We start from the raw sequence: 14,743 nt of genomic DNA, 5'->3' as shown, positions 1-14,743 counted from the left end.
CGTCCTACTGCTGGCTCCAAAATTCTCCGTGTTGTGGTTGTTTTTTGTGTCACTGTATATTCTCTTGTGTGTATCACTGTGTATAGTCTCTTCTTCTTTAAAAAATTTTAATGTCACTTTTGGTTGTAAATTTTTTTGTAAATTGTATATTTTTTAAAATTGAAGAAAAAATTAATTTTTCTACAATTTTAAAAATTTTATTTTTTGTAGCACTGTGTAGCTTCACTTTTGTTGCACTGCGCAAAGTCTATTTTTTTGTTAATTATTTTTTTTTCCAATTTTCTTCTTTTTTTAAAAATTTATTTTTTTCTTTGCACTTATTTTTTACACCCACTGTTATTTTTCACTGTTCTTTTGTCCGTCCACTCACAAATTGTTCTTTTTTTTTTTTGTTTTAATAACTTAAAAAACTTTCACTTTTTGATCCGGCTCTGGAGGACCAAATGTTTTTAGGCTTACCTTTTTTGCCTTGAGAATTCTTAAATTATAAGAAATATTTTTTGTTTAATTTTTAGTTCTTTTATTTGGATTTTGGGGTAGTGCAATTTTAGATATAAAATAGTTTTAAGTTTTCGCTAGTTCATAAGTTTTGCTTTATTTAGATAATTATATTTAGTTTGTAATTCAATAGGTTTTAAGTTTTATCTTAATTATAAGTTTTAAGTTAGCAGGTAAGTTTTAGCAATTAGTTTCACAATTATTCGTTTTGTACATTTTTTTCACCCTTTTGTTGTATATTGTATGTTGTAGAAAGTTTTTGTTTAATATAGATAATTTTGTAATATTCTTTTTTTTTTTTTGTAATTTTGATACCTTTTGTTGTATTTCAATGTTCACTGGTTTTTGTAATATATAAATGTTGTTAGTTTTTTTTTTCTTTTGTTTTTTCACAGACATTAGTCACTTGGGGGGGGGGGGGGGGGAAACTTGCGCTCGCGACGGTAATTGAAAAAGGACAAACTATTGTCCATTTTGCATCGTCACATCAAACCTGTTTTGGCTGTTGACGATGCTTAGTTATTGGAATTCAGCATTGGAATTTACCGGTGGCTGCATAAATGTATGTGTGTATGTGTATGTGTTTACATTATTTACATCATTTTATTATGATGCCAACCAACAGTGTTGGGCAAAATTATAGCAATTTTATGAACAGTGTCTATTAATAAGGATGGCCAGGAGTACCTTCATGCTCGTGGGGGCGAGCTGCATTTCGGCGCCGGTTGAATCCGTTTCCGGCTAACGCCGTTGCATTAGGAGGAAGGAAACAGCAGCTACTTAGCATCATGCAGATTAATCTGTATCACTGCAAAGCAGCTGCTGCCGAACTCGTCCTATCCCCCACGAAAGCCGAAGTAGACATAGCCCTGGTTCAGGAACCCTATATGTACAACAATAGGGTAACTGGACTAGGGATTGAGCAGTAAGTCTCTTACGCAGTCTCCAATGGTGATAAGGTCAGGATTGTTGCCAAAAAGAGTTTAAATCTTATCTTCCTCAGCAACTACAGTGGAGGAGATACTACGGTGGCGAGAATAGAAACTAAATCCGGGAGGGTTCTCATATTCATTTCTCTCTACCTACCATACGAGCGACCAGAACCACTTGGCCACGAAGAAGAGGAGCTGCTTACAGATCTGGTTGACAAAGGGAATCTGATCATGGGCTGTGATGCCAACGCCCACCACTCCATTTTTGATTTTATCTTGAAATATAATTTAAATTTATGTAATAGGGACAATGATTCAACATTTCAAATCAAAGACAGGGCAGAGGTAATTGACCTCACCATCTGTCTAAACTAGCCAGTTTAAACTTATATTCATTATTATAACTTGCATTATCTACATTACATTTATGTAAACTTACATCTTAAGTACAAAACTGCATTATCTACTCTTGAACTTAACCGAGTGAATAACGATTACCTATGTAAAACTATGAAATCGTTGAAATTGAAACAAGTACTAAATTTTTAAGTCTACTTCTTGGTTGGTTGCAGACTAACCTTAAGACCACTTGCAGTTCAACAACACACCCGGTGAGAACATTCTCTTTCTGAATAAACCTTAAACAGACGAACTATAAAATTGGGTTTTATTTTCCCCCTCTTCTCTTTGTGTCAAGCGTTTATCCATAGATAATTTCTCGGGTCAGAGAAATTATTGATGCAACATTTAAAAACCTAAACGTTTTAAGGATCAACATATCACGGATTCCCTTCTTTGTGTTTTACCCTCCAAAGGAAATACAGTCCACATTAAAATTGCTCTCAAAGCTGAGTGTCTTAAAACCAGGTTCCACTTTACCCATTCAACAGCTCTATTAATTAAACGCTAGCCGCCTGTACATGGTCCTTCGAGCCTCCCTTAAAGAAGCCCTTAAGCATGATAAATAAGAGAGAAAGCTCTGGTAATGGCAGATCACCACACCAAAAAGGAAGGTAAAGCATAAATTAAAAATTGCATAAGAACAGTTCTCCGTGAATAGTCGAATCGTTCATTTGACCGGTTACGTAGTATCGTTGAAAAAATAGGAATAACTAGTTTCGTGTAAATCATATAAAAAATTATAGACAACATAATTGTTCGTCGTCAGTAGAAAATTTGTCATACATATTTATACCAAAATTTAGAAATTTTTTCTTCAGTCTGTCCGAAAAAAAAAACAATGAAATTGACAAAAAGTGCAAGTGAGCAAAGTCAAACAAAAATTAAAGAATTAATTGCTTAAAAATAGCTAAGAAAAATCGTAATTTTCTGTCGTTTGTAATCAGCATGGTCAAAAAGTCCCCACGTGGCCCATGTTTAAATAAGTGGCATATTCTTAAAAATAAGGCATATCCCAAAGTTTCTCAGCTGCTTTACATACAACATATTCTACAAAATAACCAAATTTCCCTGTCTAAATCATATTCCCAAAAACGAAAACCATTTTCCTCATTGAAATAGTGGACACTCCAAAATCCATCAGTTTCCGTACATATGTACATGTTCTACAAAAACAAGAACATTTCGTCGTCATTTCTGTTAAAATAAAAAAAACTATTACAAAAACAATAATGGTCAGACAAATTCCTTGAGAAATCGAGATTCTAAAGCAAATATAAAAAAGCAGTTGCAAAAATTGTCTTCGTCACAAGTGCTTGAAACAACAACAATATTCTTTGCAAAAATACAAGAAAGAAGAAAAAGAGTACCGTTATAAATTTTGCAAAGCGTGCACAATTTCCCTCCCTCTCTTATGGTCTTCAAATTTATTGGCTTTTTCTTGTGATGCTAGAAACAAAGTTAAAAAATTGCATGGTGCCTTTTTTCTCTTTTTGCACTCCTTGCTATTCCATTAGTATAACAGTTGAGCAAGTATTATAACAACTCTATGCGGTTCAATCGTTCGGTAAGAAATAGAGAGCACATATAAAAAAAAGCTTTTGAGAAAAAAGAGAGTTAGATCATATTGAGACATCTTTTTAAGTTGGCAACACGGCACTTTTCGTTTACTTATGGATATCTTTTCGCAATTTGAGGAGACATAAGCAACATAAAAAACCCAAGCTCAACACACCAGGTAATTAAATTTATATGTGACAATTTTCATATCACGAACACATAACTATACATACAGCTTAAATTTCAAAACAATATACACATTTTTCCCAGCAAACATATTTAAATAACACGCTCAAAAAACATTTGCCTAAGTTTAGTGTGAATCATAAACTGATTTTCGACGAACTTAGAAATTATTTAAGTTCAAACTGAAGCAACAATCAAATTCAATGAGCATTTTTAAAATTTCGCTCAAATTTTGTAACAAAGAAGTTGGAGTACATCAGCATTGACAATAATATACATAGTGCTCCACCAATAATTACACTCAATTTTGAACAACTTTGTCGATGAATGTGAATCTGATACCCAAATAAATCTGTGTTTTCAGTTGGCATCACACAGTGGTTACATACAAAATTATTACATTGGTTATTTATATAAATTTGATAAACACAAATAAATTTATTACAATTCATACATGTGCTGCATAAAAATAATTTTACTATATTTTTAAATAAATTTACTATTCGGTATATTTTTGCACAAATAAATTTGTCCCAATATGATTTTCGAATAAATAGTCCGTACTTGGATGCATAGTTTGCAACTTCTAAAAAACAATATTGATTTACTTAAACCTGCCTACACAATAAAAGCACGTCATTCTGAGGAAAACTTCATGAATTATTGCACCTTAAATTGATTAAAATTGTACAGAATTCCATATATTTCTGAAGTTAGCATTCTGACTACGCTCTCGTTGATGGTTTTAATTTTGTCTGTTTTCTACAATTTTATCTACACACATATAAAGGGTAACAAACAACATTATATTTTGTCTCCAATATCTTTCTTGTGCTTTCTTAATGAAATTAAAGAAAAGCAAATACATTTATCTTCTCCTACTTTTATATGTGAAAATAGAAGAGAGTAATATTATATTATAATTTATATTTATTATATTAAAAAAAAAAAAGTTTTCTGATATAGTCCTTTCATAAAAAGCTTAAACACCCTTGAAACTATAATTTTATCAAAGTTTCAAATAGCCACAATTTCAGATGCTATATTCTTCTAAAAGCGTAAATTTATACACTCAAACTATATTTGAGTCCTGATTTGTACAAGGTTTACATTCAACTTCAAGCTATACACTCCAACAGTAGTGTCTATAGCATCTCTCAACATTTAGTTTTATAAATCATACACTTTTTACTTTTTTAAGGGTTTACAATCAACCTTAGACTATACATTCATACAGCAGTGTCTATAGAACCTTCCGATTTTCGGTTTTAGAAAGTGGAAACATTTCTTTGGAAAAGGTTTACAATCAACCTCAAGCTATACACTCATGCTGTAGTGCCTATAGCATATCTCGTTTCTGGTCTTTCTATAAAATATAATCACCTTTTACACTCCATCAAAAAACCATACACTCAAGCATTTTCTCAACTAAAGAAAGAAAATTCATATCTTGCAATCAATACGCTTAAGCAGAGGATTCGATACCGACATTTGCCAAAGTTCCTCTACAAAAACTTCAGAATCGAAAAACTACGTAATTCGATAATAATTAAACGATACAGTTGTTATCTAACAGCATTAAAGATTTTTGAAAGTTTTAAAAAAAAGAGAAAAAACTGAAGTTAAATCGGCTCATTTGCTTAGCTACCTTTTATTTTCCTTTGTTAAAATTTAAAAATTAACTTACTCAAAATGGCTGAGACCAATCAAAATAATACAGAACGGGAAAGCTTGTTAAGCAAACCCTCCCCCATTCATGACCAGTTTATTTTTGATTGCGATCATATAACAGCTTTTGGGAAAACCGACATAACTGACCAAACAGATTCTGTTCTAAGAACAAAACTTGAGGACCTAAAAAATAGGTGGGAAAAACTTCAGGCAGACTATGAAAAACTAATGACATCCCCTGAATCCTGTAACACAAAGGACTTTAGAGAAAATGCTAAAGTCAATTTCAATGTATGTGCTGAAGCATATTACGAAACCCGCTCCCAGATTACAGATATTCTAAGAATGTCTGAACCTAGGCAAAGTTTAGCCCCCCATATTCCACCAAATGTTGAAATCTGTGACACGTCCAATATATCCATAAAGGTCCCACCATGCGACACAGAAGTTTTCAAAGGTAGTTACGAAGAATGGCCATCTTTCCGTGACATGTTCACTGCCGTTTACATAACCCACAAAAAACTCACGCCTGCCCAAAAACTATATTACCTACGTAACAAAACAAAGGGTAGTGCAGGAGCAATAGTGAAGAGATATCCACTTTGCGATGAAAACTTTGACTTGGCATGGAATGCATTAAAGACCCGTTACGAAAATAAAAGAGTTCTGGTAGACAACCAACTGAAAATACTATTCAATATGAACACAGAAAATGTGGAAAGTAGCACATCATTACAGAAAATACACTCGACTGTAAATGACTGTCTCTGTTCTCTAAAATCCTTAGACGTAAAGGTCGACAGTTGGGATCCCATACTAATTTATTTGATTTCCACAAAGCTCCCCGAAGAAACAATTTCACAATGGGAACAATCCCTAATCTCATCGCGAGCTTCCCAGTTGGTCCCAGCTAGATGAATTTCTTTTAAATAGAATTGAGATTGTCGAAAGAATTACCAGTATTAAGTCTACAAAAGAACATCAAACTCTACCCTCATGGCATACCTTTCGATCTCCACAAAAAACTCAGACATATACTTCACAAGAAAAGTTGAACTCTTCTTGCCCATTCTGTGACGGTGAGCACAGTATACGCACATGTTCACAATTTCGCAATTTTTCAATACAACAACGTATTGACTTTGCATTCAAGAAAAAAATTTGTAATAATTGTCTCTCTAGTTCTCATTTAAAAAGCAAATGTAAGAGCAAAAGTAGTTGTCTCTATTGTAGAAAACGTCATCACACTCTTTTGCACTTAGATCAGCTCAAAGACCCCACTTCCCTAGACGCAAGTAATAAAAACTCGTTCTCGCACTCTAATGGAAACACAAGAGAATTCAAAGTTGACACCTCTACTGCCACCACTTCCACACAATCTCATTCCCAAATACACGCAAATGTTTGTCACAACAGTGAAACAATTTTACTAAGAACAGCCTTAGTGCAAATAGAACACAATGCAGAACTCTTCACAGTAAGAGCATTACTTGATTCAGGCTCCCAAAGGACTTTCATCTCAGAGAAAGTTAGAAATATGCTACGAATTTCCTTTAGAAAGTCCTTCTTTGAAATCGGTGGTATTGGCGGTATGACCCAAACAGCTAACAAGGAGTGTGACCTTGTGCTGTACTCTAAGAAATACAATGTGAGATGTTCGGTTAGTGCAATAGTCCTGTCCAAAGTGACCAAAAAGTTACCTTCAGTGACCTTTCAAAAACCGAACTCCATTGATCTACAAAAAATAGACCTAGCTGACCCAAATTTCAATAAATCTTCCAATATTGATTTAATTTTGGGCAACGACTCAGAAAAATTTATTAATTTGGAAGGAATAAAGAGAAACATTTGTGGTACTACCTCTGCGTACAACACCATCTTCGGATGGGTTCTCAGTGGTCATATGCCTGTCGAGACAGTTCAATCGTTTTCCACAAATGTGGTCTCATGTGAAGAAGAACAGATCAGCCCCATTCTCAAGATGTTTTGGGAAACAGAAGAAATCCCAACAATTTCAACCTCCTCGCCTTCTGACAAATATTGCGAGGAATTATTTGCGACAACAACAACCCGGGATTCAGACGGCCGGTATGTTGTACGGCTCCCGTTTAAAAAAGAATTTCCCTACCATGTTTTCTTAGGCTCTTCGAGATTCATTTCTCTCGGTCAATACACAAGACTTGAAAAAACATTAGCCAAGGACCCAATGCTTCAGACTGAATACAATTCAGTTTTGAAAGAATATTTGACCTTAAACCACATGCACGAAACATCGTCGCAGGAAATATGTGATCAAGGTAAATACTACACGTTCTATCTCCCACACCACGCCGTTGTGCGTCCCTATCACAAGTCGACGAAAGTAAGAGTCGTCTTCAATGCGTCGCGAAAGTCAAAGTCTGGGTTTTCTCTTAATGATGTTCTCTACACAGGTCCCACTCTTCAAAACGAACTCATATCAACAATTCAATTGGAGAAAATACAAATATGTGTACAGTGGAGACATTCAAAAAATGTATCGACAAGTTTAATACATCCCGAAGATCGGAAATTTCAAAGAATTCTATTCCAAAAAGACGCTGCAGGTCCCATAAAAGATTATGAATTAAGCACTGTTACTTTTGGTGTTAATTGTGCCCCCTTTTTGGCAATAAGAACGCTTTTACAACTCGCCAAAGAATCTGAAGAAAATTTCCCAAATGTTGCTAAAATTTTGAAAAATGAAACATATGTAGACGACATTTTGCCTGGTGGTTTTTCTATAGAAGAAACAATCGACTTTCAAAAACAATTAATATCTGTTCTCAAATCCGCTGGCGTCCCATTAAAAAAGTTCACCGCTAATAACTCTGAATTACTCGCTCATTTACCTCCTGATGATATATATGATTTGGACTTTTTAAAATTTTCTGAAAAGAGTTCCACTAAAACATTGGGTGTAAAATGGAATGCCCTACAAGATCAATTTATGTATTCTCTCCCTTCTGTTGAAACCCCTCTAAAAATTACAAAACGCACAGTACTCTCATCGGTAGCAAAGTTATTTGACCCAGCTGGTTGGATAACTCCCATAATAATTAGAGCCAAAATTTTTATTCAACAACTGTGGATGCAAGGCACACAGTGGGACGAAGAAATCTCTTCCGAATGTTTGAAAGAATGGAACAATTTTTTATCCGATATATCTCATATTGAAACCATCAAAATCCCTAGATGGATACAATACGTGCCCACTAGTAATATTGAATTACATGGATTTTGTGATGCATCAAAGGCAGCGTATTGTGCTTGAGTTTATATTCGGTCACAGAATTCCCAATCAATTGTATCCTCTACCCTGTTTGCAGCCAAAAGTAAAGTGGCTCCCTTAAAAGTTGTGTCGCTCCCAAGGCTAGAACTTAATGGTGCACTTCTTCTCGCTAAACTGATTCACTATATTACTCATACTTTCGAACTCAATATAAGTTCTATTACATTATTGTCAGACTCTTCTATTGTACTTGGTTGGCTGTCAAAACCTCCCATGTCATGGGAAACATATGTGGCAAACCGTACATCTCAAATTTTGGAATTGGTCCCGAAAACAAAATGGAAATATGTTCCCACCCGCGAAAATCCAGCCGATTTAGGCACCCGTGGATCTAATACTCAAGATCTTTCATGCAACTCTTTGTGGTGGTCTGGACCTAGCTGGTTAAGCAAACCAGAATATCTTTGGCCAAAGAAAAACCCATTAGTGGTTCCCAATGAAATCTCAACAATTCAAATACTGCGTACAATATGCTATGACGACGACATATTGCTAAGATTCTCTAAGTACTCCCGAGCTTTACGAGTTCTATCGTACGTATTCCGTTTCTTATTCAATTCTCTCAAGCGATTCAGAAATAAATACAAATTTCGTACAAAGAATTTAGCGCACACAGAAATTCAGTTTGTTAAATCAAGATTGATTGTCCTTGCTCAAGAAAAAAATTATCGTCAGGAATATGAATCCCTAATGAATGCCAAACCGATTTCAATCAAAAGCAAGTTATGTACTCTCAATCCATTTTTGGACTCAGAAAATATAATGAGAATCAATGGAAGACTTTCTAACTCCTTGCTTCCGTACAAAGAACGACATTCCATTATTCTTCCCGGTAATTCCAGATTCTGTCATCTCTATCTCGATCATCTTCATATCTTTTTAGGACATGCAGAATGCAACCTTATGTGTAGATTTACACAAACGGAATTTTATATTTCGCGCTTAAAACCCAAAGTTAAAAGTATACTCCATAATTGCAAAACTTGTATTTTATACAAAACAAAAGCCCATATCTCAAATAATGGCTCCTTTACCCGCCGAAAGATGCACTCTATCACCCCCCTTTTTCATTACCGGAGTCGACTTTGCTAGCCCAATTGAACTTAAAAGTTCTTCCCTTCGCAATTCTCCATTAATGAAAGGATACGTGAGCATATTTATATGCTTCTCAACTAAGGCAATACACCTGGAGCCCTGCTCAGACTTATCTACTGCAGCTTTTGAAGCGGCATTTACTCGTTTCGTTGGGAGGCGGGGACTCCCCTCCAGGGTAGTATCTGACAATGGGAAAAATTTCGTAGGAGCAAGTCGGGCACTACTCAAGCAATTTTCAATATTTCTCAAATCGGCTTCCTTTGAAATATCTCAAAAATACGCAACACATGGTTTTGACTGGCAATTTATTCCCCCTTATACACCCCACATGGGTGGTTTATGGGAAGCTGCCGTAAAAAGCTTCAAAACACACTTTAAGAAAATTTGTGGTGCCCACAGATTAACTTTTGAAGAACTTTCCACTATACTTGCTCGAATTGAAGGCATTTTAAACTCTCGTCCCATCTCAGCAATATCAGAAGATCCTTCAGATATAACAGCTCTCACCCCGAGACATTTTTTAAGAGGATCACCTATAATGTCATTTCCAGAAAGTTCATCCCAAAATATATCCATTATAAATCATTGGACAAAGTTAAAAGCTCTCCATAACAACTTCATTCTACGTTGGAAGGAAGATTACTTAAAATCCCTTCAGAAACGTTATAAATGGAAAACCAGAATGGCAAACTTGATGGTGGGTGATATGGCCATTGTCATGGATGACATGCTACCTCCCCATGAATGGCGGCTAGGCCGTATTGTAAAAACGTATACTGGCTCTGATGCAGGTGTCCGTGTAGCCGACATAAAAGTTGCTAGCGGCATAATTAATAGGCCAATAGTTAAATTATGCTACTATCCCATTATCTAACTCAGCAACCAACGATTTAAATTCCATTTCAATATAAACTCAATCATCACTACATACACGCTACACTACATTTCTATCATGTAATCATTTGTATATCTATTAATTTGTATTATACATTTCCAGATCTCAGACTCCAAGTAACAAACCTGATATATATATATAAGTGCAAACTTTGCAAAAGGTTCCACTCAATCAAATCTTGCCCAAAATTTATCGACATGACGCCTAGACAAAGGAATTTATTGGTATTGAAGGAACTATACTGTGTCAACTGCTTGGCCAGAAGCCACCGCTTTCGCGACTGTCGCTCGCGAAATATGTGCCGAAAATGTGGCAGACCTCACCATACGCTCTTACATCAAGTGTATCCTGAGATAAGTGGTTCACAATCGCCAACACCAAGAACAAACAACCATCCTACATCTAATAACCGAGTTGTCAACCGCAACAACGGGCGAAACAATGAAAGAAACCTAGACCCACGACTATTATCTGAGGCCATACGTGCCATTGCTTCCGTGCTGTGTTCCACCAACCACTAACCACCATCGTTGGCCCGGGCAGCATGTCTAAACTAGCCAGTTTAAACTTATATTCATTATTATAACTTGCATTATCTACATTACATTTATGTAAACTTACATCTTAAGTACAAAACTGCATTATCTACTCTTGAACTTATCCGAATGAATAACAATTACCTATGTAAAACTATGAAATCGTTGAAATTGAAACAAGTACTAAATTTTTAAGTCTACTTCTTGGTTGGTTGCAGACCAACCTTAAGACCACTTGCAGTTCAACAACACACCCGGTGAGAACATTCCCTTTCTGAATTAACCTTAAACAGACGAACTATAAAATTGGGTTTTATTTTCCCCCTCTTCTCTTTGTGTCAAGCGTTTATCCATAGATAATTTCTCGGGTCAGAGCAATTATTGATGCAACATTTAAAAACCTAAACGTTTTAAGGATCAACATATCACGGATTCCCTTCTTTGTGTTTTACCCTCCAAAGGAAATACAGTCCACATTAAAATTGCTCTCAAAGCTGAGTGTCTTAAAACCAGGCTCCACTTTACCCATTCAACAGCTCTATTAATTAAACGCTAGCCGCCTGTACACCATCACAAACAAAGATGAATCTCTTATACAAGACTGGAAAGTTTATCCTGAGTGCTCATTTTCAGATCACCGGAAAATAGTTTTCAAAATCTCAGTAGAGGGCATTCATCAGAAATCTCGTAGAAACCCAAGAAGGCAAATTGGGATAAATTTGCGGATCTGCCCATACCATGGCTTCACTGTTTCGACATCTTGGTCTTAACTTCAACCCACGATATAGAAAACTCCACAAATGCGATAACGAATGCCTTGCTTGACTGCTATGAAAAAGTCGGTCCGCTAACCCACGCAGGCAAGAAATGCCAACCAGTTTGGTGGTCAAAACATATAGCCAAGTTAAGGAGGGATAGAAGACAACTGTACAATAGGGCCAACAAGACCAAACTACGTACGGACTGGGATGCCTATAAGACAGTACAACAGTGAAATTAAGAAGACCAGGCGCACATCTTGGGTATGCTTCACCGAGTCGGTAGAATAGAAAGCATCAACGATGCCTCCAGATTCCGTAAAGTCCTTTCTAAGGATCCTAAATCCATAGGAAGTATAAAACGGACTGATGGCACCACTCTGGACTAGAGACTCTCAATATGCTAGCCAGCATCCACTTCCCCGGCTGTGCTGACACGGTAAGCAATCGGAAAACCGATCAAGTGTATATACGGTTACGGACCAAAATCTGGCCGACAGAATTGTAAGCTTATCCAAAATTAAGTGGGTTATAGACACATTTAAGCCTTTTAAATCCCCAGGGCCAGACGGCATTATTCCCGCTATGATCCAGCATGTCTCAGTGGCAATGTCCCCAATCCTGGGGGAGATTTTCAAAGCTTGTCTGTGTCTATCCTACATCCCGGAGTAATGGAGGGAAGTCACAGTTACTTACGTCCCAAAAGCAGGGAAACCGAGTCACGCACTTTCCAAGGTCTACAGACCGATAAGTCTCTCATCCTCCCTAATATAAACACTGGAAAGGCCTGTTGACATAGAGATCATATCTCTACCAAGACCGTCATCAGCACTGCTCAGCATGGCTACATGAAAGCTAAATCTGTTGAAACAGCGCAACACGATGTCGTAGGGTACATAGAGAAGAACATGAATGGGTCCTTGTTTACCTTGGCTGTCTTCCTCGATATTGAGGGAGCCTTCAACAAAGTCACCCTAGAATGCATTTATGAATTACTTCACAAAAAAAAAAAAAAAAAATTGTAGCCATTTGATAAAAAAAATTCCAAAATCCAATTAAATTTTTATTGATTTTTGGCCGATAAAAATAATGTTCATATTTACAATCGCCGATAAAAAAAAAATTGTAATAGTCGTTCGAAAATATTTCGATAAAGAAATTCTCATATTAACTAAAAATGTTGTTGAATTTTATTTTTTTTTTTTCAATTGATAAAATATTTGTCATATTAACAAAACGGTTTATCAATTTTTTCATTTTTTAATTTAAAAAAGTATTTTCACATATACAAAAATGTTTGTCGATTTTAATTTTTTAATTTGATAAAAAATTTAGCAAATATACAATTAGGTTTGTTAAATGTGAAAGCAAAATTCGAACAAGAAATTTTCATGTAGGCAAACCCTTTGTTGGTTTTTTGTGAAATACAAACCCAAAAAATATATACATACAAACACATTTATGTATATATGTTATGTATGTGTCTCGTATGACAACAAAAAGAAAAAACAACGAAGTAATTTATTTAATGAACATACAATTTTGGGTTTATTTTTATATAATTCATAGAATAAGAATATATATTTATATACAAAGGGAATGGAATGATTACATATAATAAAAATTAAATCTTTTAATTTTTGCATTGAAATATATAATTAATTAATAAGTGAATATAAAACGAATCAAGTCTTACAAATGGTGTGATTTACATTTTAGTTTTTACGTAAAATTTAAAATTTCATTTTGTATCACAGCGATTTTTGGACATTTCTTGTCAGATTTAATTTCATAGAAAAAGGTTTGAATAAAGTTGTAAAAAATATTAGATTCGTCGGGAAATTCTAAATTAAATACAAAAAATATTTTAAACAACAAATCTACAGCCGTTAAAACTTTTAAAATTGGAAAACGTATTCCATCGAAATAAATGTATATTTATTTATTTTGCGGTTCTCCCGTAACAAGCAGTAGAGGCTGGATATTGGTATTGCACAGTTTCAACAGTTCCACTTTTATATCCATTTCTTTGTTGTTTTCGGCAATAAGAGCAAAAGAATTTTGTGAGTCAGGTATTTTTGCGCCAGTTTCGTCTGTTATTTGCTTTTGTTGTGGTGGAAAAATATGGTGCAAATTCCAAAATATTAAGAAAATTTTTGATTCTGAAATGAAATGGTAATATAATTTTGAATTAAATACGTGTATTGTGAATTAAATTAAAACTCGCCTTACCTTCATCGTATTTATCGATATTTATTACCAATTTGGATGAAATTTTAGATGATATTAAGTGCCAGATTTTCCTCTCGTAAAGTGGCCACTTTAAAATAAGATTACAGGATTTAGGGTATTTGGTATTTAAGTGAAAAATCTATATCGATCTTTGGGAGAAAAAAAAATATTCATAAATTAGTTTTTATCGAAATAAACAATTTACTTACCAAACTAATTCCAGAAGGCTTTTTGTACTCCGGCCAACTTCTCAAAAGTCATTTGTGCTCTCTGAATGTTCAATTTGAGAAAATCTAAGCTGAGAACATTTTCTCCAGTAAATATCGAATTCGTCAGCTGCAGTGTTTTCGTTTCGAATACAACGGAGAGCGAAATCTGACTCAGCTTCTGGAACTAAATAATAATGATAAATATTGAAAAATAAATAATATATATAAATATTTATATATTCGTATATGAATAAAGTTGTATTTACCAAATTTTTTGCTTTCGGTCGTTTTATTTACAGATCAACAAATAGGTTCATTCTCCTTCGTTAGACTTTTGGTATATCGTTTTAAATTGTATATTTTATTATACAATCTACCCCTTTTTCCCGAAGTGTAATAATCCTAAATTAAATTAAATTTAAAGCTTATTTTGAAAGACTATAATTTTGGCATAAAAATCCA

General features: G+C 34.7%; 1 long non-coding RNA gene across 1 annotated transcript; it reads right to left on the bottom strand.

Annotated features, from left to right (window-relative positions):
- Positions 1-13,416: 13,416 nt before the first annotated feature.
- Positions 13,417-14,743, bottom strand: LOC131805737 (uncharacterized). The gene is made up of 4 exons (XR_009343797.1): positions 14,548-14,743; positions 14,282-14,465; positions 14,073-14,221; positions 13,417-14,002 (listed from the first exon to the last, which is right to left on the bottom strand). It is a non-coding gene; the product is annotated as an uncharacterized LOC131805737 (long non-coding RNA).

This window comes from Musca domestica, unplaced genomic scaffold, assembly GCF_030504385.1.
Source record: "Musca domestica strain aabys unplaced genomic scaffold, Musca_domestica.polishedcontigs.V.1.1 6, whole genome shotgun sequence".
In the NCBI taxonomy this organism is placed as follows: Eukaryota; Metazoa; Arthropoda; class Insecta; order Diptera; family Muscidae; genus Musca; species Musca domestica.
Note: the sequence above shows the minus strand (reverse complement) of the source record. Positions and strands in the feature narration are given on the sequence as shown.